The sequence below is a fragment of the Paralichthys olivaceus genome, chromosome 7, assembly GCF_024713975.1.
Source record: "Paralichthys olivaceus isolate ysfri-2021 chromosome 7, ASM2471397v2, whole genome shotgun sequence".
Lineage (NCBI taxonomy): Eukaryota > Metazoa > Chordata > Actinopteri > Pleuronectiformes > Paralichthyidae > Paralichthys > Paralichthys olivaceus.
Genome location: NC_091099.1, coordinates 8,686,637 through 8,711,496, shown reverse-complemented (window position 1 = coordinate 8,711,496; position 24,860 = coordinate 8,686,637). Strand labels below are relative to the sequence as shown.

At 40.7% G+C, this 24,860-nt stretch overlaps 1 protein-coding gene across 2 annotated transcripts in view; it reads right to left on the bottom strand.

The window, feature by feature from the left end:
- The window catches only part of lrrc4ca (leucine rich repeat containing 4C, genome duplicate a), a 175,052-nt gene extending 155,091 nt beyond the window's left edge, over nucleotides 1-19,961 (bottom strand). For both annotated transcript variants that reach the window (XM_069528791.1, XM_069528792.1), the window contains exon 1: nucleotides 19,256-19,961. The gene's annotated coding sequence lies outside the window, so the exon portion shown is untranslated. The remainder of the gene's footprint in view (nucleotides 1-19,255) is intronic.
- Between the last annotated feature and the right edge of the window lie 4,899 nt (nucleotides 19,962-24,860).

Genomic DNA, 24,860 nt, shown 5'->3' with positions numbered 1-24,860 from the left:
TTTTTTTAGATTTGGTGGTTTGACCCCTTCCGGAGGTCGTAGAGGCTCGTGGATGGTACCAATGGATCGGGCATCCCCACATTAGTTGAGATGGAACCAACTTCCAAGTCTCTATGACCTTCAAAAAAAAAGTTATTCAAGAATATCTTGATCTCCAATGGGTTTTCATCCCAACCCTAACCCTAACCCTGGCTGCAACCCTAACCCTAACCCTAATTGCAACCCTAACCCTAACCCTGGCTGCAACCCTAACCCTCACCCTAATTGCAACCCTAACCCTAACCCTAATTCAAACCCTAACCGTAACCCTAACCCTAATTTCAGCCCTAATCCTATTCACCATAGGGTGAATAACTCTGCGCTGCTTGCTCGAAACCTGCTGAAATTTGGTGTGGATGTGTGGCTGTCTCCCCTTTATTAGGTGTGAAATGCCCAAGACTCTAGGTCTTTCAGAAAAAAAGTTATTTAAAAATATCTTGTACTTTTTTTTTTAGATTTGGTGGTTTGACCCCTTCCGGAGGTCGTAGAGGCTCGTGGATGGTACCAATGGATCGGGCATCCCCACATTAGTGGAGATGGAACCAACTTCCAAGTCTCTATGACCTTCAAAAAAAAAGTTATTCAAGAATATCTTGATCTCCAATGGGTTTTCATCCCAACCCTAACCCTAACCCTGGCTGCAACCCTAACCCTAACCCTAACCCTAATTGCAACCCTAACCCTAACCCTAATTCAAACCCTAACCCTAACCCTAATTTCAGCCCTAACCCTATTCACCATAGGGTGAATAACTCTGCGCTGCTTGCTCGAAACCTGCTGAAATTTACTGTGGATGTGTAGCTGTCTCCCCTTTATCAGGTGTGAAATGCCCAAGACTCTAGGTCTTTCGGAAAAAAAGTTATTTAAAAATATCTTGTACTTTTTTTTTTAGATTTGGTGGTTTGACCCCTTCCGGAGGTCGTAGAGGCTCATGGATGGTACCAATGGATCGGGCATCCCCACATTAGTTGAGATGGAACCAACTTCCAAGTCTCTATGACCTTCAAAAAAAAAGTTATTCAAGAATATCTTGATCTCCAATGGGTTTTCATCCCAACCCTAACCCTAACCCTGGCTGCAACCCTAACGCTAACCCTAATTGCAACCCTAACCCTAACCCTAATTCAAACCCTAACCCTAACCCTAATTTCAGCCCTAACCCTATTCACCATAGGGTGAATAACTCTGCGCTGCTTGCTCGGAACCTGCTGAAATTTGGTGTGGATGTGTAGCTGTCTCCCTTTTATTAGGTGTGAAATGCCCAAGACTCTAGGTCTTTCGGAAAAAAAGTTATTTAAAAATATCTTGTACTTTTTTTTTTAGATTTGGTGGTTTGACCCCTTCCGGAGGTCGTAGAGGCTCATGGATGGTACCAATGGATCGGGCATCCCCACATTAGTTGAGATGGAACCAACTTCCAAGTCTCTATGACCTTCAAAAAAAAAGTTATTCAAGAATATCTTGATCTCCAATGGGTTTTCATCCCAACCCTAACCCTAACCCTGGCTGCAACCCTAACCCTAACCCTAATTGCAACCCTAACCCTAACCCTAACCCTAATTTCAGCCCTAACCCTATTCACCATAGGGTGAATAACTCTGCGCTGCTTGCTCGAAACCTGCTGAAATTTACTGTGGATGTGTAGCTGTCTCCCTTTTATTAGGTGTGAAATGCCCAAGACTCTAGGTCTTTCGGAAAAAAAGTTATTTAAAAATATCTTGTACTTTTTTTTTTAGATTTGGTGGTTTGACCCCTTCCGGAGGTCGTAGAGGCTCATGGATGGTACCAATGGATCGGGCATCCCCACATTAGTTGAGATGGAACCAACTTCCAAGTCTCTATGACCTTCAAAAAAAAAGTTATTCAAGAATATCTTGATCTCCAATGGGTTTTCATCCCAACCCTAACCCTAACCCTGGCTGCAACCCTAACCCTAACCCTAATTGCAACCCTAACCCTAACCCTGGCTGCAACCCTAACCCTAACCCTAATTGCAACCCTAACCCTAACCCTAATTCAAACCCTAACCGTAACCCTAACCCTAATTTCAGCCCTAACCCTATTCACCATAGGGTGAATAACTCTGCGCTGCTTGCTCGAAACCTGCTGAAATTTGGTGTGGATGTGTGGCTGTCTCCCCTTTATTAGGTGTGAAATGCCCAAGACTCTAGGTCTTTCGGAAAAAAAGTTATTTAAAAATATCTTGTACTTTTTTTTTTAGATTTGGTGGTTTGACCCATTCCGGAGGTCGTAGAGGCTCGTGGATGGTACCAATGGATCGGGCATCCCCACATTAGTTGAGATGGAACCAACTTCCAAGTCTCTATGACCTTCAAAAAAAAAGTTATTCAAGAATATCTTGATCTCCAATGGGTTTTCATCCCAACCCTAACCCTAACCCTGGCTGCAACCCTAACCCTAACCCTAACCCTAATTGCAACCCTAACCCTAACCCTAATTCAAACCCTAACCCTAACCCTAACCCTAATTTCAGCCCTAACCCTATTCACCATAGGGTGAATAACTCTGCGCTGCTTGCTCGAAACCTGCTGAAATTTGGTGTGGATGTGTGGCTGTCTCCCCTTTATTAGGTGTGAAATGCCCAAGACTCTAGGTCTTTCGGAAAAAAAGTTATTTAAAAATATCTTGTACTTTTTTTTTTAGATTTGGTGGTTTGACCCCTTCCGGAGGTCGTAGAGGCTCGTGGATGGTACCAATGGATCGGGCATCCCCACATTAGTGGAGATGGAACCAACTTCCAAGTCTCTATGACCTTCAAAAAAAAAGTTATTCAAGAATATCTTGATCTCCAATGGGTTTTCATCCCAACCCTAACCCTAACCCTGGCTGCAACCCTAACCCTAACCCTAATTGCAACCCTAACCCTAACCCTGGCTGCAACCCTAACCCTAACCCTAATTGCAACCCTAACCCTAACCCTAATTCAAACCCTAACCGTAACCCTAACCCTAATTTCAGCCCTAACCCTATTCACCATAGGGTGAATAACTCTGCGCTGCTTGCTCGAAACCTGCTGAAATTTGGTGTGGATGTGTGGCTGTCTCCCCTTTATTAGGTGTGAAATGCCCAAGACTCTAGGTCTTTCGGAAAAAAAGTTATTTAAAAATATCTTGTACTTTTTTTTTTAGATTTGGTGGTTTGACCCCTTCCGGAGGTCGTAGAGGCTCGTGGATGGTACCAATGGATCGGGCATCCCCACATTAGTGGAGATGGAACCAACTTCCAAGTCTCTATGACCTTCAAAAAAAAAGTTATTCAAGAATATCTTGATCTCCAATGGGTTTTCATCCCAACCCTAACCCTAACCCTGGCTGCAACCCTAACGCTAACCCTAATTGCAACCCTAACCCTAACCCTAATTCAAACCCTAACCCTAACCCTAATTTCAGCCCTAACCCTATTCACCATAGGGTGAATAACTCTGCGCTGCTTGCTCGGAACCTGCTGAAATTTGGTGTGGATGTGTAGCTGTCTCCCTTTTATTAGGTGTGAAATGCCCAAGACTCTAGGTCTTTCGGAAAAAAAGTTATTTAAAAATATCTTGTACTTTTTTTTTTAGATTTGGTGGTTTGACCCCTTCCGGAGGTCGTAGAGGCTCATGGATGGTACCAATGGATCGGGCATCCCCACATTAGTTGAGATGGAACCAACTTCCAAGTCTCTATGACCTTCAAAAAAAAAGTTATTCAAGAATATCTTGATCTCCAATGGGTTTTCATCCCAACCCTAACCCTAACCCTGGCTGCAACCCTAACCCTAACCCTAATTGCAACCCTAACCCTAACCCTAACCCTAATTTCAGCCCTAACCCTATTCACCATAGGGTGAATAACTCTGCGCTGCTTGCTCGAAACCTGCTGAAATTTACTGTGGATGTGTAGCTGTCTCCCTTTTATTAGGTGTGAAATGCCCAAGACTCTAGGTCTTTCGGAAAAAAAGTTATTTAAAAATATCTTGTACTTTTTTTTTTAGATTTGGTGGTTTGACCCCTTCCGGAGGTCGTAGAGGCTCATGGATGGTACCAATGGATCGGGCATCCCCACATTAGTTGAGATGGAACCAACTTCCAAGTCTCTATGACCTTCAAAAAAAAAGTTATTCAAGAATATCTTGATCTCCAATGGGTTTTCATCCCAACCCTAACCCTAACCCTGGCTGCAACCCTAACCCTAACCCTAATTGCAACCCTAACCCTAACCCTGGCTGCAACCCTAACCCTAACCCTAATTGCAACCCTAACCCTAACCCTAATTCAAACCCTAACCGTAACCCTAACCCTAATTTCAGCCCTAACCCTATTCACCATAGGGTGAATAACTCTGCGCTGCTTGCTCGAAACCTGCTGAAATTTGGTGTGGATGTGTGGCTGTCTCCCCTTTATTAGGTGTGAAATGCCCAAGACTCTAGGTCTTTCGGAAAAAAAGTTATTTAAAAATATCTTGTACTTTTTTTTTTAGATTTGGTGGTTTGACCCATTCCGGAGGTCGTAGAGGCTCGTGGATGGTACCAATGGATCGGGCATCCCCACATTAGTTGAGATGGAACCAACTTCCAAGTCTCTATGACCTTCAAAAAAAAAGTTATTCAAGAATATCTTGATCTCCAATGGGTTTTCATCCCAACCCTAACCCTAACCCTGGCTGCAACCCTAACCCTAACCCTAACCCTAATTGCAACCCTAACCCTAACCCTAATTCAAACCCTAACCCTAACCCTAACCCTAATTTCAGCCCTAACCCTATTCACCATAGGGTGAATAACTCTGCGCTGCTTGCTCGAAACCTGCTGAAATTTGGTGTGGATGTGTGGCTGTCTCCCCTTTATTAGGTGTGAAATGCCCAAGACTCTAGGTCTTTCGGAAAAAAAGTTATTTAAAAATATCTTGTACTTTTTTTTTTAGATTTGGTGGTTTGACCCCTTCCGGAGGTCGTAGAGGCTCGTGGATGGTACCAATGGATCGGGCATCCCCACATTAGTGGAGATGGAACCAACTTCCAAGTCTCTATGACCTTCAAAAAAAAAGTTATTCAAGAATATCTTGATCTCCAATGGGTTTTCATCCCAACCCTAACCCTAACCCTGGCTGCAACCCTAACCCTAACCCTAATTGCAACCCTAACCCTAACCCTGGCTGCAACCCTAACCCTAACCCTAATTGCAACCCTAACCCTAACCCTAATTCAAACCCTAACCGTAACCCTAACCCTAATTTCAGCCCTAACCCTATTCACCATAGGGTGAATAACTCTGCGCTGCTTGCTCGAAACCTGCTGAAATTTGGTGTGGATGTGTGGCTGTCTCCCCTTTATTAGGTGTGAAATGCCCAAGACTCTAGGTCTTTCGGAAAAAAAGTTATTTAAAAATATCTTGTACTTTTTTTTTTAGATTTGGTGGTTTGACCCCTTCCGGAGGTCGTAGAGGCTCGTGGATGGTACCAATGGATCGGGCATCCCCACATTAGTGGAGATGGAACCAACTTCCAAGTCTCTATGACCTTCAAAAAAAAAGTTATTCAAGAATATCTTGATCTCCAATGGGTTTTCATCCCAACCCTAACCCTAACCCTGGCTGCAACCCTAACCCTAACCCTAATTGCAACCCTAACCCTAACCCTAATTCAAACCCTAACCCTAACCCTAACCCTAATTTCAGCCCTAACCCTATTCACCATAGGGTGAATAACTCTGCGCTGCTTGCTCGAAACCTGCTGAAATTTGGTGTGGATGTGTGGCTGTCTCCCCTTTATTAGGTGTGAAATGCCCAAGACTCTAGGTCTTTCGGAAAAAAAGTTATTTAAAAATATCTTGTACTTTTTTTTTTAGATTTGGTGGTTTGACCCCTTCCGGAGGTCGTAGAGGCTCGTGGATGGTACCAATGGATCGGGCATCCCCACATTAGTGGAGATGGAACCAACTTCCAAGTCTCTATGACCTTCAAAAAAAAAGTTATTCAAGAATATCTTGATCTCCAATGGGTTTTCATCCCAACCCTAACCCTAACCCTGGCTGCAACCCTAACCCTAACCCTAATTGCAACCCTAACCCTAACCCTAACCCTAATTTCAGCCCTAACCCTATTCACCATAGGGTGAATAACTCTGCGCTGCTTGCTCGAAACCTGCTGAAATTTGGTGTGGATGTGTGGCTGTCTCCCCTTTATTAGGTGTGAAATGCCCAAGACTCTAGGTCTTTCGGAAAAAAAGTTATTTAAAAATATCTTGTACTTTTTTTTTTAGATTTGGTGGTTTGACCCCTTCCGGAGGTCGTAGAGGCTTGTGGATGGTACCAATGGATCGGGCATCCCCACATTAGTGGAGATGGAACCAACTTCCAAGTCTCTATGACCTTCAAAAAAAAAGTTATTCAAGAATATCTTGATCTCCAATGGGTTTTCATCCCAACCCTAACCCTAACCCTGGCTGCAACCCTAACCCTAACCCTAATTGCAACCCTAACCCTAACCCTAACCCTAATTTCAGCCCTAACCCTATTCACCATAGGGTGAATAACTCTGCGCTGCTTGCTCGAAACCTGCTGAAATTTGGTGTGGATGTGTGGCTGTCTCCCCTTTATTAGGTGTGAAATGCCCAAGACTCTAGGTCTTTCGGAAAAAAAGTTATTTAAAAATATCTTGTACTTTTTTTTTTAGATTTGGTGGTTTGACCCCTTCCGGAGGTCGTAGAGGTTCGTGGATGGTACCAATGGATCGGGCATCCCCACATTAGTTGAGATGGAACCAACTTCCAAGTCTCTATGACCTTCAAAAAAAAAGTTATTCAAGAATATCTTGATCTCCAATGGGTTTTCATCCCAACCCTAACCCTAACCCTGGCTGCAACCCTAACCCTAACCCTAATTGCAACCCTAACCCTAACCCTGGCTGCAACCCTAACCCTAACCCTAATTGCAACCCTAACCCTAACCCTAATTCAAACCCTAACCGTAACCCTAACCCTAATTTCAGCCCTAACCCTATTCACCATAGGGTGAATAACTCTGCGCTGCTTGCTCGAAACCTGCTGAAATTTGGTGTGGATGTGTGGCTGTCTCCCCTTTATTAGGTGTGAAATGCCCAAGACTCTAGGTCTTTCGGAAAAAAAGTTATTTAAAAATATCTTGTACTTTTTTTTTTAGATTTGGTGGTTTGACCCCTTCCGGAGGTCGTAGAGGCTCGTGGATGGTACCAATGGATCGGGCATCCCCACATTAGTTGAGATGGAACCAACTTCCAAGTCTCTATGACCTTCAAAAAAAAAGTTATTCAAGAATATCTTGATCTCCAATGGGTTTTCATCCCAACCCTAACCCTAACCCTGGCTGCAACCCTAACCCTAACCCTAACCCTAATTGCAACCCTAACCCTAACCCTAATTCAAACCCTAACCCTAACCCTAACCCTAATTTCAGCCCTAACCCTATTCACCATAGGGTGAATAACTCTGCACTGCTTGCTCGAAACCTGCTGAAATTTGGTGTGGATGTGTGGCTGTCTCCCCTTTATTAGGTGTGAAATGCCCAAGACTCTAGGTCTTTCGGAAAAAAAGTTATTTAAAAATATCTTGTACTTTTTTTTTTAGATTTGGTGGTTTGACCCCTTCCGGAGGTCGTAGAGGCTCGTGGATGGTACCAATGGATCGGGCATCCCCACATTAGTGGAGATGGAACCAACTTCCAAGTCTCTATGACCTTCAAAAAAAAAGTTATTCAAGAATATCTTGATCTCCAATGGGTTTTCATCCCAACCCTAACCCTAACCCTGGCTGCAACCCTAACCCTAACCCTAATTGCAACCCTAACCCTAACCCTGGCTGCAACCCTAACCCTAACCCTAATTGCAACCCTAACCCTAACCCTAATTCAAACCCTAACCGTAACCCTAACCCTAATTTCAGCCCTAACCCTATTCACCATAGGGTGAATAACTCTGCGCTGCTTGCTCGAAACCTGCTGAAATTTGGTGTGGATGTGTGGCTGTCTCCCCTTTATTAGGTGTGAAATGCCCAAGACTCTAGGTCTTTCGGAAAAAAAGTTATTTAAAAATATCTTGTACTTTTTTTTTTAGATTTGGTGGTTTGACCCCTTCCGGAGGTCGTAGAGGCTCGTGGATGGTACCAATGGATCGGGCATCCCCACATTAGTGGAGATGGAACCAACTTCCAAGTCTCTATGACCTTCAAAAAAAAAGTTATTCAAGAATATCTTGATCTCCAATGGGTTTTCATCCCAACCCTAACCCTAACCCTGGCTGCAACCCTAACCCTAACCCTAATTGCAACCCTAACCCTAACCCTAATTCAAACCCTAACCCTAACCCTAACCCTAATTTCAGCCCTAACCCTATTCACCATAGGGTGAATAACTCTGCGCTGCTTGCTCGAAACCTGCTGAAATTTGGTGTGGATGTGTGGCTGTCTCCCCTTTATTAGGTGTGAAATGCCCAAGACTCTAGGTCTTTCGGAAAAAAAGTTATTTAAAAATATCTTGTACTTTTTTTTTTAGATTTGGTGGTTTGACCCCTTCCGGAGGTCGTAGAGGCTCGTGGATGGTACCAATGGATCGGGCATCCCCACATTAGTGGAGATGGAACTAACTTCCAAGTCTCTATGACCTTCAAAAAAAAAGTTATTCAAGAATATCTTGATCTCCAATGGGTTTTCATCCCAACCCTAACCCTAACCCTGGCTGCAACCCTAACCCTAACCCTAATTGCAACCCTAACCCTAACCCTAACCCTAATTTCAGCCCTAACCCTATTCACCATAGGGTGAATAACTCTGCGCTGCTTGCTCGAAACCTGCTGAAATTTGGTGTGGATGTGTGGCTGTCTCCCCTTTATTAGGTGTGAAATGCCCAAGACTCTAGGTCTTTCGGAAAAAAAGTTATTTAAAAATATCTTGTACTTTTTTTTTTAGATTTGGTGGTTTGACCCCTTCCGGAGGTCGTAGAGGCTTGTGGATGGTACCAATGGATCGGGCATCCCCACATTAGTGGAGATGGAACCAACTTCCAAGTCTCTATGACCTTCAAAAAAAAAGTTATTCAAGAATATCTTGATCTCCAATGGGTTTTCATCCCAACCCTAACCCTAACCCTGGCTGCAACCCTAACCCTAACCCTAATTGCAACCCTAACCCTAACCCTAACCCTAATTTCAGCCCTAACCCTATTCACCATAGGGTGAATAACTCTGCGCTGCTTGCTCGAAACCTGCTGAAATTTGGTGTGGATGTGTGGCTGTCTCCCCTTTATTAGGTGTGAAATGCCCAAGACTCTAGGTCTTTCGGAAAAAAAGTTATTTAAAAATATCTTGTACTTTTTTTTTTAGATTTGGTGGTTTGACCCCTTCCGGAGGTCGTAGAGGTTCGTGGATGGTACCAATGGATCGGGCATCCCCACATTAGTTGAGATGGAACCAACTTCCAAGTCTCTATGACCTTCAAAAAAAAAGTTATTCAAGAATATCTTGATCTCCAATGGGTTTTCATCCCAACCCTAACCCTAACCCTGGCTGCAACCCTAACCCTAACCCTAATTGCAACCCTAACCCTAACCCTGGCTGCAACCCTAACCCTAACCCTAATTGCAACCCTAACCCTAACCCTAATTCAAACCCTAACCGTAACCCTAACCCTAATTTCAGCCCTAACCCTATTCACCATAGGGTGAATAACTCTGCGCTGCTTGCTCGAAACCTGCTGAAATTTGGTGTGGATGTGTGGCTGTCTCCCCTTTATTAGGTGTGAAATGCCCAAGACTCTAGGTCTTTCGGAAAAAAAGTTATTTAAAAATATCTTGTACTTTTTTTTTTAGATTTGGTGGTTTGACCCCTTCCGGAGGTCGTAGAGGCTCGTGGATGGTACCAATGGATCGGGCATCCCCACATTAGTTGAGATGGAACCAACTTCCAAGTCTCTATGACCTTCAAAAAAAAAGTTATTCAAGAATATCTTGATCTCCAATGGGTTTTCATCCCAACCCTAACCCTAACCCTGGCTGCAACCGTAACCCTAACCCTAATTGCAACCCTAACCCTAACCCTAACCCTAATTTCAGCCCTAACCCTATTCACCATAGGGTGAATAACTCTGCGCTGCTTGCTCGAAACCTGCTGAAATTTGGTGTGGATGTGTAGCTGTCTCCCTTTTATTAGGTGTGAAATGCCCAAGACTCTAGGTCTTTCAGAAAATAAGTTATTTAAAAATATCTTGTACTTTTTTTTTTAGATTTGGTGGTTTGACCCCTTCCGGAGGTCGTAGAGGCTCGTGGATGGTACCAATGGATCGGGCATCCCCACATTAGTTGAGATGGAACCAACTTCCAAGTCTCTATGACCTTCAAAAAAAAAGTTATTCAAGAATATCTTGATCTCCAATGGGTTTTCATCCCAACCCTAACCCTAACCCTGGCTGCAACCCTAACCTGCTTGATGAAATTACTCACTTAATTGTAAAATGCTCATTTACTGTCAGTTTGGTTATTTGGTTGATTTGTTTGTTTCTGTCATTGCTGGTACAAAGTTTGTCCTGTATTTTCCCTTTCAAGAAAGCTTTCTGTTGACTCAATACAGTATCTGATGATTCAGATTTTATGAGCCTCAATAAATAAGCATGTGCACTATTACAACCTAAAATAAAACTGATTTAAGGTCTTTTTTTTTGGGGGGGGGGGATATATGGTCAATGCCATTCTTTCTGTTTTGCCCCTTGAAAAACAACATTTCAAAGATATAATTACTTCTTTGCTCGCTGCAAATCATTAAGATATTATGAACACTGTCAGCCCTGTTCTCTCTTAAAAGGGTTGACCTGAAAAAAACACTGCAAGCCAAACACATTAGAACAGCATTAATGAAGGTGTTCTTCTCCGAACAGCAGGGATGCACGCTTTAGTAATAATGCTTAAAACGCTATTCAACACTAAATCTGGTGATCCCGCTTCATTCTCATCAAGTTCTTGTGTCACAGAGTGATTTTGAGATCTAGTTATGGGTAATGTTGTAATCAGTGATGTGTTCTGCCTTTAATTCTCCTCAAAATGCGCTTCTGTCACAGCAGAGGAAATAAGAGAGCTGGGGACTGTCCAGGCCAACGCAAGAAGAAATCTCTTTGGCCATGAATTGAATTGCTGATGAGGAAGACCTTTAGCAGGCCTTGGCTGATAATCTAACAGCTGCTGTTCACCTTCATAATACACGCCTCCAATGTTTGTTGGAGATTATTAGTCTCACCCCGACTTCGTAAAGCAGCCCTCTCTTTTTGCACGCGTCCTCTCACCAAATTTTAATTTTACTGTTTGCTGTTAATGACTTTTTTGTAATTGCTAATGAGGGCTATTACACGATTGCCTCATGTGGCCTTTTCACAACCCACAACAACAAACCGCTAATGGCACATTCACTGTATGTATGGCAGAAAAAAATGGATGAGCGTGAAATCACACTCCATTCCTCTATCCGTCACTATTTATAGCTCAAACAATTAAGCTGAGGAGACCTTCATTAGCCTGCTGCTATTCAGCGGGACCCTGAGTCGCCTTGCCAGCCAGCCAAACAGGTGTTCCTTAATAATCAGAGCTGAATTGCCAGCAACACTGGTTTGAGATTTTTCCCTCCATATGTTTCAAGCTGTTAGCGGACCTCTGCTGAGAAATGAATGACTTTCTAAGCCTTATTACAATATCTTACCATACTTACAAGTGGCTGTTGGCTTGCAGTCTGACCCTAATTGTATGACCCTAATATGTAAAACATTAATAGTCTTAAGTGATACCAAAAGTGATTGGTAATACATATGCACAAAACGGTAATGTGTGGTAATTGTTTTTCTAAAAAGGCAACACATCTGTATTTGTTTCAAAAGAAATCCAGAATATTGACTCATGTCCAATATCAATGTCACAGGGCACGATATGTATTCGTGTCTGTGCTTTAATTATGTGGATTTGCAAAATGTATCTGTGTACATGTTTGTCATCCATAGAAGATGTTATTTTCTGTTATATAGCTTTCACTTGTTTGATATTCTCTACCTTTATCCTTGTGAGCAAATGAACATCACAACTCAACAGTGTCACTACCCTTCTGTTACATATGGAGAATAAACATAATTTGTAGTAGACAAAGTGGTCTTTAAATTTACTGTGTTTTTGTAGAATACGTTCCAGGCTTTGGTCTGGACTTTGCTCCGTGCCCATTAGGAAACTCTTTAAGGGGATGAGACGACTTAATGTAATTACATTATGAAAGCCTTCCCCAACTTCATCTGTGGATAATATAGTCCTTCCACTAACAATGTATTCAGCCCTTTTTCCAGATTGTGCTTAACATTAGTTATCAAACTAAGATGGCCAAATCCACCATGTTCTTATCATGAAACCGATATGGAAATGCTTTTACTTAATTGTTATTTCTAAAATAATACGTGAGTGTTAATATATGTGATGCGTCGACCTTGTTAGGTGTTTGAATCAAAATAATAATTTCTGCAATTGAGAATTCTGATGGCCCTGCTCCAACAAGGTGCACCTCCTCTTGCTTATCCAGAGTTTCTCAACACACTTGTCAACATAGCTCTTCTTACAGTATCGCTGTAGTAACCTACATGTCTTTGTTTCCTTTCACTTCTTTGTTTTCATTCTTTATGGATCAGCGTCCCCAGGGCCTATGTGTGCATCACCTATTGTCAAGAGGTAAACAAAAATTGTGAGTAGGTTAAGCTGATGACACATTTTAGTAGGAAATACCAAAGACAGTTAAAAGGTAGCATGGCCCTGAAATCTGCATATCATTTACAGATGAATTACATCATCTAATATATTTATTAGATTTATTCATTCATAATTATACAGTTTCCATTTGCGGCTGTAATGACCAACTCTCACAGTCCGTCTGTATTTTTTTTTCTTTTTCAAATATCTTCAGCATCAGGAAATGAGCTGTTACCAGCATTAAGTGACTGCTCCCAATATGATAGGATGTCGTTTCTACTCATCCAGTCACTATCTAACTGCAGCATTACACTGGTTTAAATAGAGCTGTCAGTCTGCAGTCTCAGTGTAATTATGATGAAATACTAATTAGAGCGGACGTGACCTGTGCAGACATGCCCACACTCTGAAATGTCTACTCCAGATGGCAGCAGGTACAAAGAATGCCTGGGGAAGAGACCTTTTTGAGGGTTGTCTGCATTAGCATAGGGAGAACCTGTCCTATTAGGCTGTGGAGATTCTCAACATGTCTCATTTGGTTTTGATTTGGAAAGAATATGTCGCTGAAGTGAGATACAGGTAGGCAACAGGACTGGCTCCCGTAGCCGCTTTGGAACCCAATAATAATGCTGCGTCTCTGAGCTGTTAGAGTTTAAACGTGGATTTGTATGAAATGACGCCACAATAGCAACACTTATAACCACATAATAATCGATACTTCTCTTAAATGTGTACAAACTTTCTTTATAGCTTTCTTCATTCATTACTTTAGCCCATCCTGACTCCGCTCACTCTCTCTCTCCCAGACTCACACATGCAGTGTCACCGGACACACTTAAAAACAACCGATTAGGCAATGTATGGAGGGCCAGAGGAAATGGTGGGGCGTGCTCGGTTTCGCTTTATTCGGTTGGCAGTGCCCCTGAACAATGTTCAGGCAGAGAATGTTGACCTTAAAATCATTGCCACAAATATTGGTATATACATTTTTTACAGTATAGATTTGTTTTCAACTTCTGGCTTGAAGGCATCTCAGACCAATGATTAGGTAGACATCTGATTCTGATTCTGATCTGTCTTTAATGGGAGGACACTAGGGTTGGCAATTTTAGTCAGTCTGTTGGCACACTACTTAAATCCCGACTGTATTTCTCAGCAACTACTTGATGGTGCCAGGAGAATGAATCCTGCTGACTTTGGTGACCTCCTGACTTTTTGCCTAGCACCAACAGCAGATTTAAGTCAAGTCTTGTTTGGATTTGATCCATTCACATTTCAATTTACTTAAGAACTTTGTGAGACATGCGTATGTGCTGACGTCATCACCTACGTGGGCTGCATCTACCTGTACTTGACAGTGATTGGTTTGTAGGTATGGTTTGCAGCCTTTCCGTTTTGGATCAATTAATGGCCAAAGAGATTTCTTCTTGCGTTGGCCTGGACAGTCCCCAGCTCTCTTATTTCCTTGGATTGAGAAAATGAATGAACCGTTTTTTTGTCTTGAATTTAGTTGCCGCTGTTATATCCATATGACATAACTACAGGTATCACCAACTTCAGGCATAGTACTCGACACTAGTTCAAATCTGTAAAATGAGCATCTTATTTGTTCAAACCTTAATGGAGGCAAAAACTGAAATGACTACTATGACTACTATGCTGCTTATTTTTCTTTTGTTGTGTAATAATGTCACAACGTCCTGCTATTGGTTTTCACAGTGAAAATGAAGTGGACTTTTGGCCATTGGTCAAGAAATTTTCAGACCTTATTTTGGTTCAGACTAAATTGAAAGTTCAAAGAACGAGATTTGTGTGAAAGCCGTGTGAAACTTCTAAGTACAAGACCCATAAGAAAAGTTATTTTATCTATATTGTGAATCTAGATTCTCGTTGTTCAAGGATGGGGATTTTCTTTGTTGAAATCTGGTCTTTAAATTGAGTTTTATTCTCTTTCATTTAGCGAGCACTGTCTTATTTTTTGGACCTCTTTGGCAGTGCACGAAGTAAGGTCATAAAAAGTTTTTCCAAATCCACCACTTACTCCTGTTATAGGTCAGGGCTTCTTTTTCTCTTCCGCAAGACCCAAGGTTGAGTTAGGAGGCCAAACAGATAAGTACGAGAGGAAGGTACAAAATATCTCTGAGAATGCACTCTGATGTTCTTGGAGCCAGATAGGGAGGGCACAAAAGGGGTTAGACGAGATGAGTCAAGGTTTGGATATATTGGTCCAATCTCCCTGTAGCTCCACAAATAGTCTCAGGTTAGGACAACTGTATGACTTTCTAAGCTTATAATAGGCGTCTTTTCACAGCTTAGATTTTTTTCTTACTTGTTTACATCTGTACTGCTCATCTGTCAATCTCCCTGATGCATCCTCTCCAAGGATACTGTATAGGTGTAGTATCTTAACTACACAGTGTCTTTACCTACACAGGGAACAGTGTTATTTTATTGGTTGATTCAAATCCTGTCACAGAGTTGGATCACAATAAACATAATAATACTTTACAATACAAACAGCCACACAAATCTCAGAAATCCCCTTGCATGTTCACCTCTATGCAGCTCGATAAAGGTTAACTCTAGCTTGAATCTAGTTTAATATCACATAGATATATCATCGGTCCAAATTGCTGAAGTGGCAAAGTGCTTAATGTACCAGAGATTATGTCATAAATCTTCAGCAAATTCAACAAATTAATTGAGAATCATTTGTGAGGGATGTTTAGATCACCAGCGTTGGATAATATATCACAGCAAACCAAGCAGATTAAAGACTGGAGCGACAATGTGTGACAACAATATGTTGTCAAAATAATACTTAGAACAATAAAGATAAATATGCTTAGCCAAACTCTTTAACTCTGTGAACATTCTCAACTTGAGTTTGATAATATGAAAATGACATCACCAACAATTTGTTTTACAGAAACAGAGCCAACTTACGATACCTGCCTGAGAGTGCAGTGTATTTAAAAAGCCCTGAGACGCACAAAGAAACAGGTCTAGGTCAGCTGCTGAATGATTCCCATACCTCATGACCCTCGGAGAGGATCTGGCCAAAAGCCTGATGAGTAATTTTATTAAACATCATGTAATTTACAATGAATCCAACTTAGTACTTGAAAGTCAACATTGGAACAAGACAGGATATAGAGCAAACAGCAGGACATATCATCATGCATGTTTTCAACTATGCAACTATTTCTGTTTTTGGGTTAATAAAATGCTAGAACGTAGTGAATCCAATTGCTGGTGTTTTCCAAACAAACATCCCATAATCGAAAAATATTGTTATCCTGCACATTGAGGAATTATTTTTTGTTGTGTGCGTTACATTTTATCTTCACATTACTTTGAATTACTAATCAAAGTCATGATTCCTTGTATGACCAGTCATGTCCAGTGCACATTCCCAGTTCCCAACAGATACATTGATGAGTAATAATACAATTTAGCTCTAGTTAGGAATAATACTCAATTTGTAATTAACTTGTATGTTTTTTGATATGGAAGAAACACCTTGTTTTTATATATTTTTTTCCATCTGCATTTATATCTATTTATATAAACTTATTTGAAAAGCTCCTTGTAACTGGATTCTGATAGAAACTGATTTAATAAATTTTACTCAGTTAAAAAGCAAACATACATTTGTCTGTAGAGCTTAAGTAAAAGAAAATGCATTTCTTATGTTATTACCACAACTGTATTTGAAGTGATAGGTTTGTAGGTATCAGTGTTATAACATAAGTACACATCAAGCCAGCTGTGTTTCACTCTAGAGGTCCACCAGTGTGCTGCTGTTTCTCATTTGTTTTTGATGCTGTTCCTATTGTTTTCTTGTTCAATAATATATGCCACATATGCTTGCCACTGAGACTAATGCTTTTGGTTTGGGATTTGCGCTGGATTAAGCTTCAAAAGAATGGCTGATGGTCTATTGTTCAGTGCTGGCATGCTTGGTTCCCCATAAGGCTGCTGGTTTAGTGCAGTTTGGGTTTGCAAGAAGAACAAAGAGCCAATATTATGCAGTTTTCTATTATCTTTGCTATAGTGTGTGCGGTATGCAGCTGAAAGAATACTGGGTAATGGTAAAACATGTGCGATGATGACGATATTGTACTGCAATCTCACAATCCTTCAAACACACTGTTTGTCTGCCACAATCACATGCGACACACACCCATTTCCTAATGAATGGCAATGAAATCCTGTTCACTTTTTCAAGTGATTGATGGAAAGACTGAATCAATTGAACTAATTGAAGTATGTTTGCTCTGATTTCGATGATGCATAAAATTTCATTTTTCATGGTTGAATGCGTTTTCTAATATCTTAATCACCTGCAGTCACCAGCCTTTCATCACCACCTCAGTGCTTCAAGGATCACAAGTGGCTTCAAGGGTGGAACACACGGCTCATTACCACATGCTCCCTCACGGGTACTGCACTTGTCCAGCATCTCAAATGCCCTGGCCACAAGAAAACAAATGATGGTGTAATCCAGATGTGTGTGCAATGCTACCTATTATCACAATGGGCCTGTGGTTGACAAAGGAGTGTGATTGAGTGAAGTAGAAGCCGCCCACCACCAGTACTCCAATCCTCTAGGACACAGGTCATCAGTGTTTGGTGCACTTGATTTAGTCTGTTTAGTACTTGACAATTACAACAGTGTGTAATTATATATGATACAGCTAGATGTTAGACAAGACTGAACAAGAGGAGAGGACCTGTGACTGACATTGACTTAGGATATGGATCATATGGCCTTTTCAGAAGAAAAGAGGCATTTGTGTTTTGAATAGAGACGTTTTTAACTCTCTAAGAACTAAGGCTGCTCTCTTAAAGCCAAAGATTCAAAACATCAAACTCCTCAGTCAACTGAGGATTTTTTAAGTTGAGTATTCACAGCTCCTGTCAGTTCTGGGAGCATTTCAGTCCCTAGAAGCAGCTGCAGAGTGAGCCATCCTGGTCATCACACTGCTCTCTGGGGTAAAATCCTTCCACTACATCAAGTTGTCCTGTTCACTTGGTGGAGATGACAGGTACAGGGTGACCCAGGGCAGCGTTGCCAGATGGGAAATGTTGAAGTATCATACCAGGAACTTAAATTCATCATATATTGAGGAAAATTATCGTTCTTGACCAGAGTAGGGATAGGACACTCAATACCGACTGCTGTGTTGAGATTCCAAAACATAGTTGGTTTGAAACACTGCTCAAAGTGGTCATGTCACATGACTATGGCTTAGTGATGCTTTGGTTCATCACACCGTAGGTATGAGCTATGGTCTCTCTTGGAATAGGATGAGGGACGAGCAGGAAGAAACTCAGCAGGATGGTTTTTTTCATGCTTTCCAGATTACAGCTAATACTGTCACAAAATGATCACATTACCATACGTCATGGAAAGTTTGGCTATTGATTGTACAGAGGGCAAAATTATCGTACATCCTAAATGTCCCAATTAACCCTATTGAAATATGTTACAGTTCAATATGGTGCTGCTTGATAGTCTATTCAAAAGTAAATTCGACTGATGAAATTCTTTGTTGGGTACAGCCCAAATAAGGACAAGCTCAATTTATTTTGTGACCTGAGCAGAAAGTCAGCTATGGATTCACACAATAACTGTTGAGACAATTTGCATTATATTACCAAAATGTATCCACGTCTCATGAATCTAGTTGCATCAAGCAATGTTATTTAAAGTGCTGAATAACCCGAGATATGCAGATACCGTGCACTTTTGTCTCTTATCATGATGTGTGGTTTGTATGTGTGGTGGCAAATGTCCAATACATATGCTTCCACAACGGCTGCACTGTGCACAATGCTGACGGTGTATGCATATAACTCAGCGAGCTCTGTGCAGCCACAAAGCAGCCAAGAACCTTAAAGGACAAGCTAAACAAATGTTTCCTCTACATATGCAGAATAAACTGTTCGAAACAAGCTCTCAGACCCAAAGTAATGGATTATGCTGATGTCCAAACAGAGTAAATCAGGTCCCTCCTGACAGGTAGTATGATTACTGTCGCATAAGGGAACTGTAGCTTAGCAACAAAATTACAAGAAGTTGATCTAGCTGGAGAAGCCTGGTCATGAATCAATTAAACTGTCAATTTTATGTTAGTGTAAATGGAAGGCATCAATCCTCACGGTCTCTGCTGTAAGCATGGAATAAATTACAGCAATAAAGACAGAATGAAAAATACTTTGGAATAACAGAAATAATAATGCAGAGGGGCTACACATGACAAAATCTGTCAGGTGTTGCATGTACACATTTTATAACAGGAACCATGTCCAGCGTCAGTTCTTGTGAGGACATAAGGTAATAAATGTTTAAGTTTGAACAGATGAATACACCTCGACAACACTTTGTTTTACAGCGACATTTGATGTGTTGATGCCTGTGTGTCTGTGCACTGTCCATCAGGCTGCAAATGTTTGTATAATAGTTGAAAACTTGTATGACTCACCAGTTTGTTTCACATCTTAGTCCTGGGAGGCCCTCAGGAAGAATGCACAAGATTCACCAACAGCGGAACTCAATAAAAACAGAATTCTGTCGACCCTGTTTTCTTCGTCTTACGAAACAACAAGACTTTTGTTTTTTTTTAATTTTCGTCTTTGTTTTCTCCACCCATTGACCAAAAACTCAATTAGCCATACGGTGAAAGGGAAAAGAAAAGAAAAGCTGGGGCCTGTGGGGAGCAGAACTTCTTTTATATACCTCTCAACACCAATAACTACCCAGACTTCTTTCCAGTGGATGAGACGCGGAGCTGTGATAAAGTCCCTGGAGATCACAGAGGAGTACTCAGGAGATTTGCATAATGTGCAGAATGCCTCTTGAGTCTTCTGCAGCTACTAATGTCTGACCTGTAGAGAGACCGGCACTGATTCTCATTCAAGCCACGCTTTCCCATGGCATGAATAGCCCTTCAAATCAAGACAGAGGAAAGGGTAATAGATGGTCTGAAGAGTACGGAGAGGAAAAGGGAAATTATACGTTGCAAGGCAAAGCTGAATAAGCCAACATAGTATTCCACAAAACATATTGCTGGTGGTGTTGGAGAGTGTTGTGCTCCCAGCGTATTCCCATGTGCCTCCGACTCTTCGTGTCCACCTTGTCTCCAGCTGTGGTAAAGACAATGAGTGACAGAGCGGTGCTGAGCGCTGCTGCTGCTGTGGCAGGAGTCTCTGCTCAAATAAATGCCCGGTCTGTCACAGTTCTCTGCTGCAACGCATTAGATTCATCCTTCCTGTGCCTCACATACTCCCTCCCTCTTTCTGCCCTCCTCCCTCCTTGCTCACTCTCCTTCGTTCACTTGTGCTCAGTTAAAGTGAGGAGACACAGTGGGAGCCTAGAATACAAATAGGCTGACATCCTTAAAGACGTGATTGTGCTCCCTGAATTTTTTTTTTTCTCAAGCGAAAGGATAGATTTATGGAGTAGATGTGATCTCTAGATCCCTAGTTTACTATCATGTATCTACTTTTCTTCCAGTGCTGTCTGTACGTCCTGTTATCACTCTGGACTGCAGACCATTCAACAGAGGAGAATATAAGAAGCTCTTGAGGGAAACTGCTAGGATTCTGGGTATGTATGTAAAATGCTAGTGGCAACCCTATCCCAGCTGGAAAAAAGTAAATACAGCCCTAAACACCAAGCACTGTGAAAAGCCATATTCAATAAAAATGTAATCTTGGAAATGGATTTGGGGGAAAGAATGTAAACCCCTTCTGTTTCTTTAAAATTAAAATGCAGCACATCATATATCATTATCACTAAAACCAATGGTGTATATATACAGTTGGCTGTTTATTCAATGTGAATTTGCTTCTTTATGTGTTTTTGCCTTGGACAAAATTAACAATGAAAAGATGTCAATGTGAATTTTATAAATCGGTGAATTTATTAGCATGCAGGATTTTTAAGGAATCAACTAGAAAAAAGGAAATTCCCTCTTAATTATAAATGTAAGGATATTAATTATATATATATATATATATATATATATATATATATATATCTTTAATTAATTTATAAATTCAATCCAGACTCAGTTAAGAAACCTTTGCAACATGTCAGAGTGCACTGGCCACCAAAACTGCTCAAATCAACCGAACGTACCCATATTTAATTTTATTAGTTGTAGCTGAGAGTCCAGCTAAGGCCATTTAATCTCTGCAAGATACATTTCTGCACAGATTTTTGATGAAAGATGGCTGAGCTTCTAATTGATCTTCACTGTGGTGACTAACAAAATTAACTTGATCAGCCTCAGTTGTCCTTGAATATATAAATGTATTATAACAGATCAGTTATATCTGTTGAGAAGGTTAATGTTCCAACTTGCATGTCAACAGTCAGACCAAGAATTTTGAAGTGCAGAAGCATCTCATTAATATTTCATATAGTAGGAATACCCTAAGTCACTAGATATCATGACAGTTTAGATATTTTCTATCTGTGAGACTCAACTTTAGTCAGGCAAAATATATAATTATGAAAATATTAAAATATGTAGTGGTCACAAATTTGCCACCTGCCAGGTAATTGGCGGCAAATCAAGTGTATGTTATTCCAATACTCAATAACCTCCACCAGCAACCCATGGCTGCCAGAATCAAATTCAATCCACTAATGCTTGCCTATGGAGTGACTGCTACGACTACACCCATCTACTTGAAAGCAATCATATGGGTTTATACTCATGCAAGCTACCGTGATCCTCCAAGGAATGTCCTCCAGCATCGCCATCCTTGCAGACAAAGCAATCACAGTCCAGACTGCTCTAGTTGTAAGTTCCAAGTAATGAAAGAATCGACCAAATTCGTTCAAAGCAGGGGTGTCCAACCTACCTTGAAATTATTGTGCACTTCTTTACCTGATCTCCAACACTTATGGAACAGATATTTTTTCAGGACCGACTACTATATTAAAGCTTTGCTGTCCCTCAGTTGTAATTCAGTTTGGAGACAAGGATCTGCCAATTGAGTAAACATAATGTAACCTAGCGTCACCCAAACCTACAACTTTTCAAAGTCTAACATTCACTGCCTGCTAACCTGACGCAAACATTATTTCCAAGTATTTGTCTGAACCCTGCTTGACCTGTTGCTTCCTCGTGGTTGGATATTCAATCAGATGCTCATAGGACATGGAAGTGACAGGGGCAGTTTACTACCAACAGCAAAAGACACATTGAAGGACTGCAGCGGGTTGGACCTAAGTACTGCCTTACTGTATTACAGATAGACAGATAGATGGATACGAAATCCCTGATGTGCACTTATGCTGTTGCACAACCATTTGTGGAGCAATTATCTGACTTTATAGGAAAGGCTGTGATTTAAGAAACCTCATGAGACCCAGTTGTAAGTCCAGCATTAGTTATGATTAATAACTACAATGTTGGACAAATGCAGATGATGGTAGACAAAATATATACAGAAAATATTTGCAAAAGTAAAATGTATTTTGTGGAGGTAAATACGCTACTGGTTATAAGCTACTGTTAAGCTGTCACATAGATACATTCCTGTATAGGCAGCTTGATCTCTTCTATTCCAAACCATATAGCTTGTTCATTTAACTACCCCAGCCTGCAAATCCAAAAAGATACCAGTCGGGATGCATGCACTGCTCAAGCGTTCACATTCTTGAATGGTATCTTCTTCGAGGCTGCTCCTGTGCAGTTTCTTTAACAAGCTTAAAGGACTATTTCAGATTGAAGTGAAGAAAGTGAATGAGGCACAGCAAAGAGCAAAGATCACTGAGGCCAAAACCCTCAAGTCAAGTAAAGAATAACCTCCAGATCCTGGTTTAATGTGCATTTTCATTCTCCATCTCTGGAGGGGCCGGATGATTCCATCATCTCAGGCCATTTTTCCTTATTATCTATAGTGTTTTCATGACAGCTAAAGCTGTGTTTGAACTGCACTTTTCTTCTTATAGAGCATGTTGCTGCTTTACCAGTCTCCAGACATTTTTTTTTTCTTGGACCTGGAAACAGACTCCACACGAGACATGTCATAGAATCATTCCTTTCCCACCAGCCCATTATACCAAGCTAGTAGCTACAAGGTAGTTACCATATCTCAAACCCTGAGACACTATATAGAGATTATTGCACATGTTATTTGCAGCAATATCCAATCAATCTCAGGCTGGTGCACATTGATTTGTTCATGTTCACAGGCTATTACTTCACTCTCAATGTCACAGTTTTTTCTACGATCTACAAAAATGCTCATGGTCTTTATTTCTTTGTGAATTATTAAGAATTCACTGATGATTTTTGCTGAAGCCCAGTTTTAATATAAACAATACTTCACAGTGTGTAGCTGGCAACAACAACTGTTTAATGCCAAATTCAAACACAACCTTGATCCGACATCAGTGATGTTATGTACTTATAAAAGAAAATCTAAGGGAAAGAAAGTATCTGGGAACATTAACAGTAACCTCATGCTCTTGTGCATCACTTCAAAGAAAGATATACTGCAGTTTAAGCATTGCTCAGCCTGTCAATTACCACTGAGGTGTATTAGCAACAGAGCACAGGCATTTTTATTCGACCAAAATGAATACAAAGTCTTGAATACTTCTTTTGCAAGTGCAAGTTTACACTGGTATGTATCCCACTGCCTCCAGGAAGGTGACTAACTAGTAATAAAAACTCAGTTAAATTCTGTGTGACAAAGTTTACTGTGCCTGTCAGTTTTGTAATTCCTGTTACCCATGAACTTGCTGTCACATTTAAAACATTTAATGCCTGTCAGTATAATGATTGTTTTAAGATTTCTGCTACAAATGTTTTTGTTTTGTTTTGTTGATATACCATTAAAGTATTAATCATCACAATCACAGAGGACAAAAGATAGTGGCCTGAATCTGTTTTACACATCTGGGCTAGAGCTTGTGGGAGCTCTGGGTCATATTATTTCTGCTATCAGGAAAATAATTAAGTAGTTGAAAGAGTGAAAAAAAAAATTATACTGTGAACCCAGTACATCTAAATTATGTATACAGTGAAGATGTTTGAGTATTTTAAATATAAACTCCGTTTTTTACAGTAATTTACGAAACCACCAAATCCTCTGTATACTTTATCATGACAGTAGCAGCTGCAGTTTGGCATGCACAGGAAGTCGAGTAGAATGGAGTTGAGTTCAGGTTTGAACAAATGTGTGGTACTGAACAGTCTCAGTAACGAGCACAAGCAGCTATGGAAAGCCCAGAGGGGAAAACATGTAAGTCATGATAAACTTTGTCACACAGTTCTCAAGGGAGTTTGTAACACTAAGATTGCAATGCCTTCATTTACATGGTTGGCAGATAGTTCAGATGTTGGAATAGTAGTATTTCCTGAAGGTAGTACCCATGTAAAATACATTTGTAATGAAATCAAAGTTTTGGACTAACTCTAGTATTATAACATTTAGATGTGACACTTACAGGGAGTTTTTCCTCTCCACAGTTGCCAAAGTGCTTGCTCATTGTTCGCACTGTTGGGTTTCTCTATATTAAAACAATTTTAAGGTCTTGACCTTCTGTGTAAAGTGCCTTGAGATAATGTATATTATGATTTGGTGCTATACAAATGAAACTGAATTGAACAAATTATAGTTATACAACAGGAAATCGATGAGGCCAGAAGGTTAGCTAAAACATATTAACAGGCATTAACAGCATATAAACAGAGAGCTAACAATAATTTATATATTGTGATGTGCTTTTTGTCCCGTCTATAAACTGTCCCAGGTTCAGCTGAACCACTCGCACCTTCTGAATCTCTGCCAATAAACAAATACATTGAACTCCAGAGCATGAATCTTTTCCAGAGTGTTAGCTCTAGACATGAAGCTCTGCAGCAATGGCCAAACCAACAGCTGCAGCCATTACTCCAGAAACATGATATTAATATTATGTTAGTATGGTCATTAAGTCAGAATCAAAACTTTCTTGATGATGACTTTGTTGTTGTCGTCCTTGGAAAAAACCTCAGCAAACGACCCTGAAGTAAAATTTAAATAAGAGAGTTTTATCACTGAACGACATCTGATGCCGTTTTA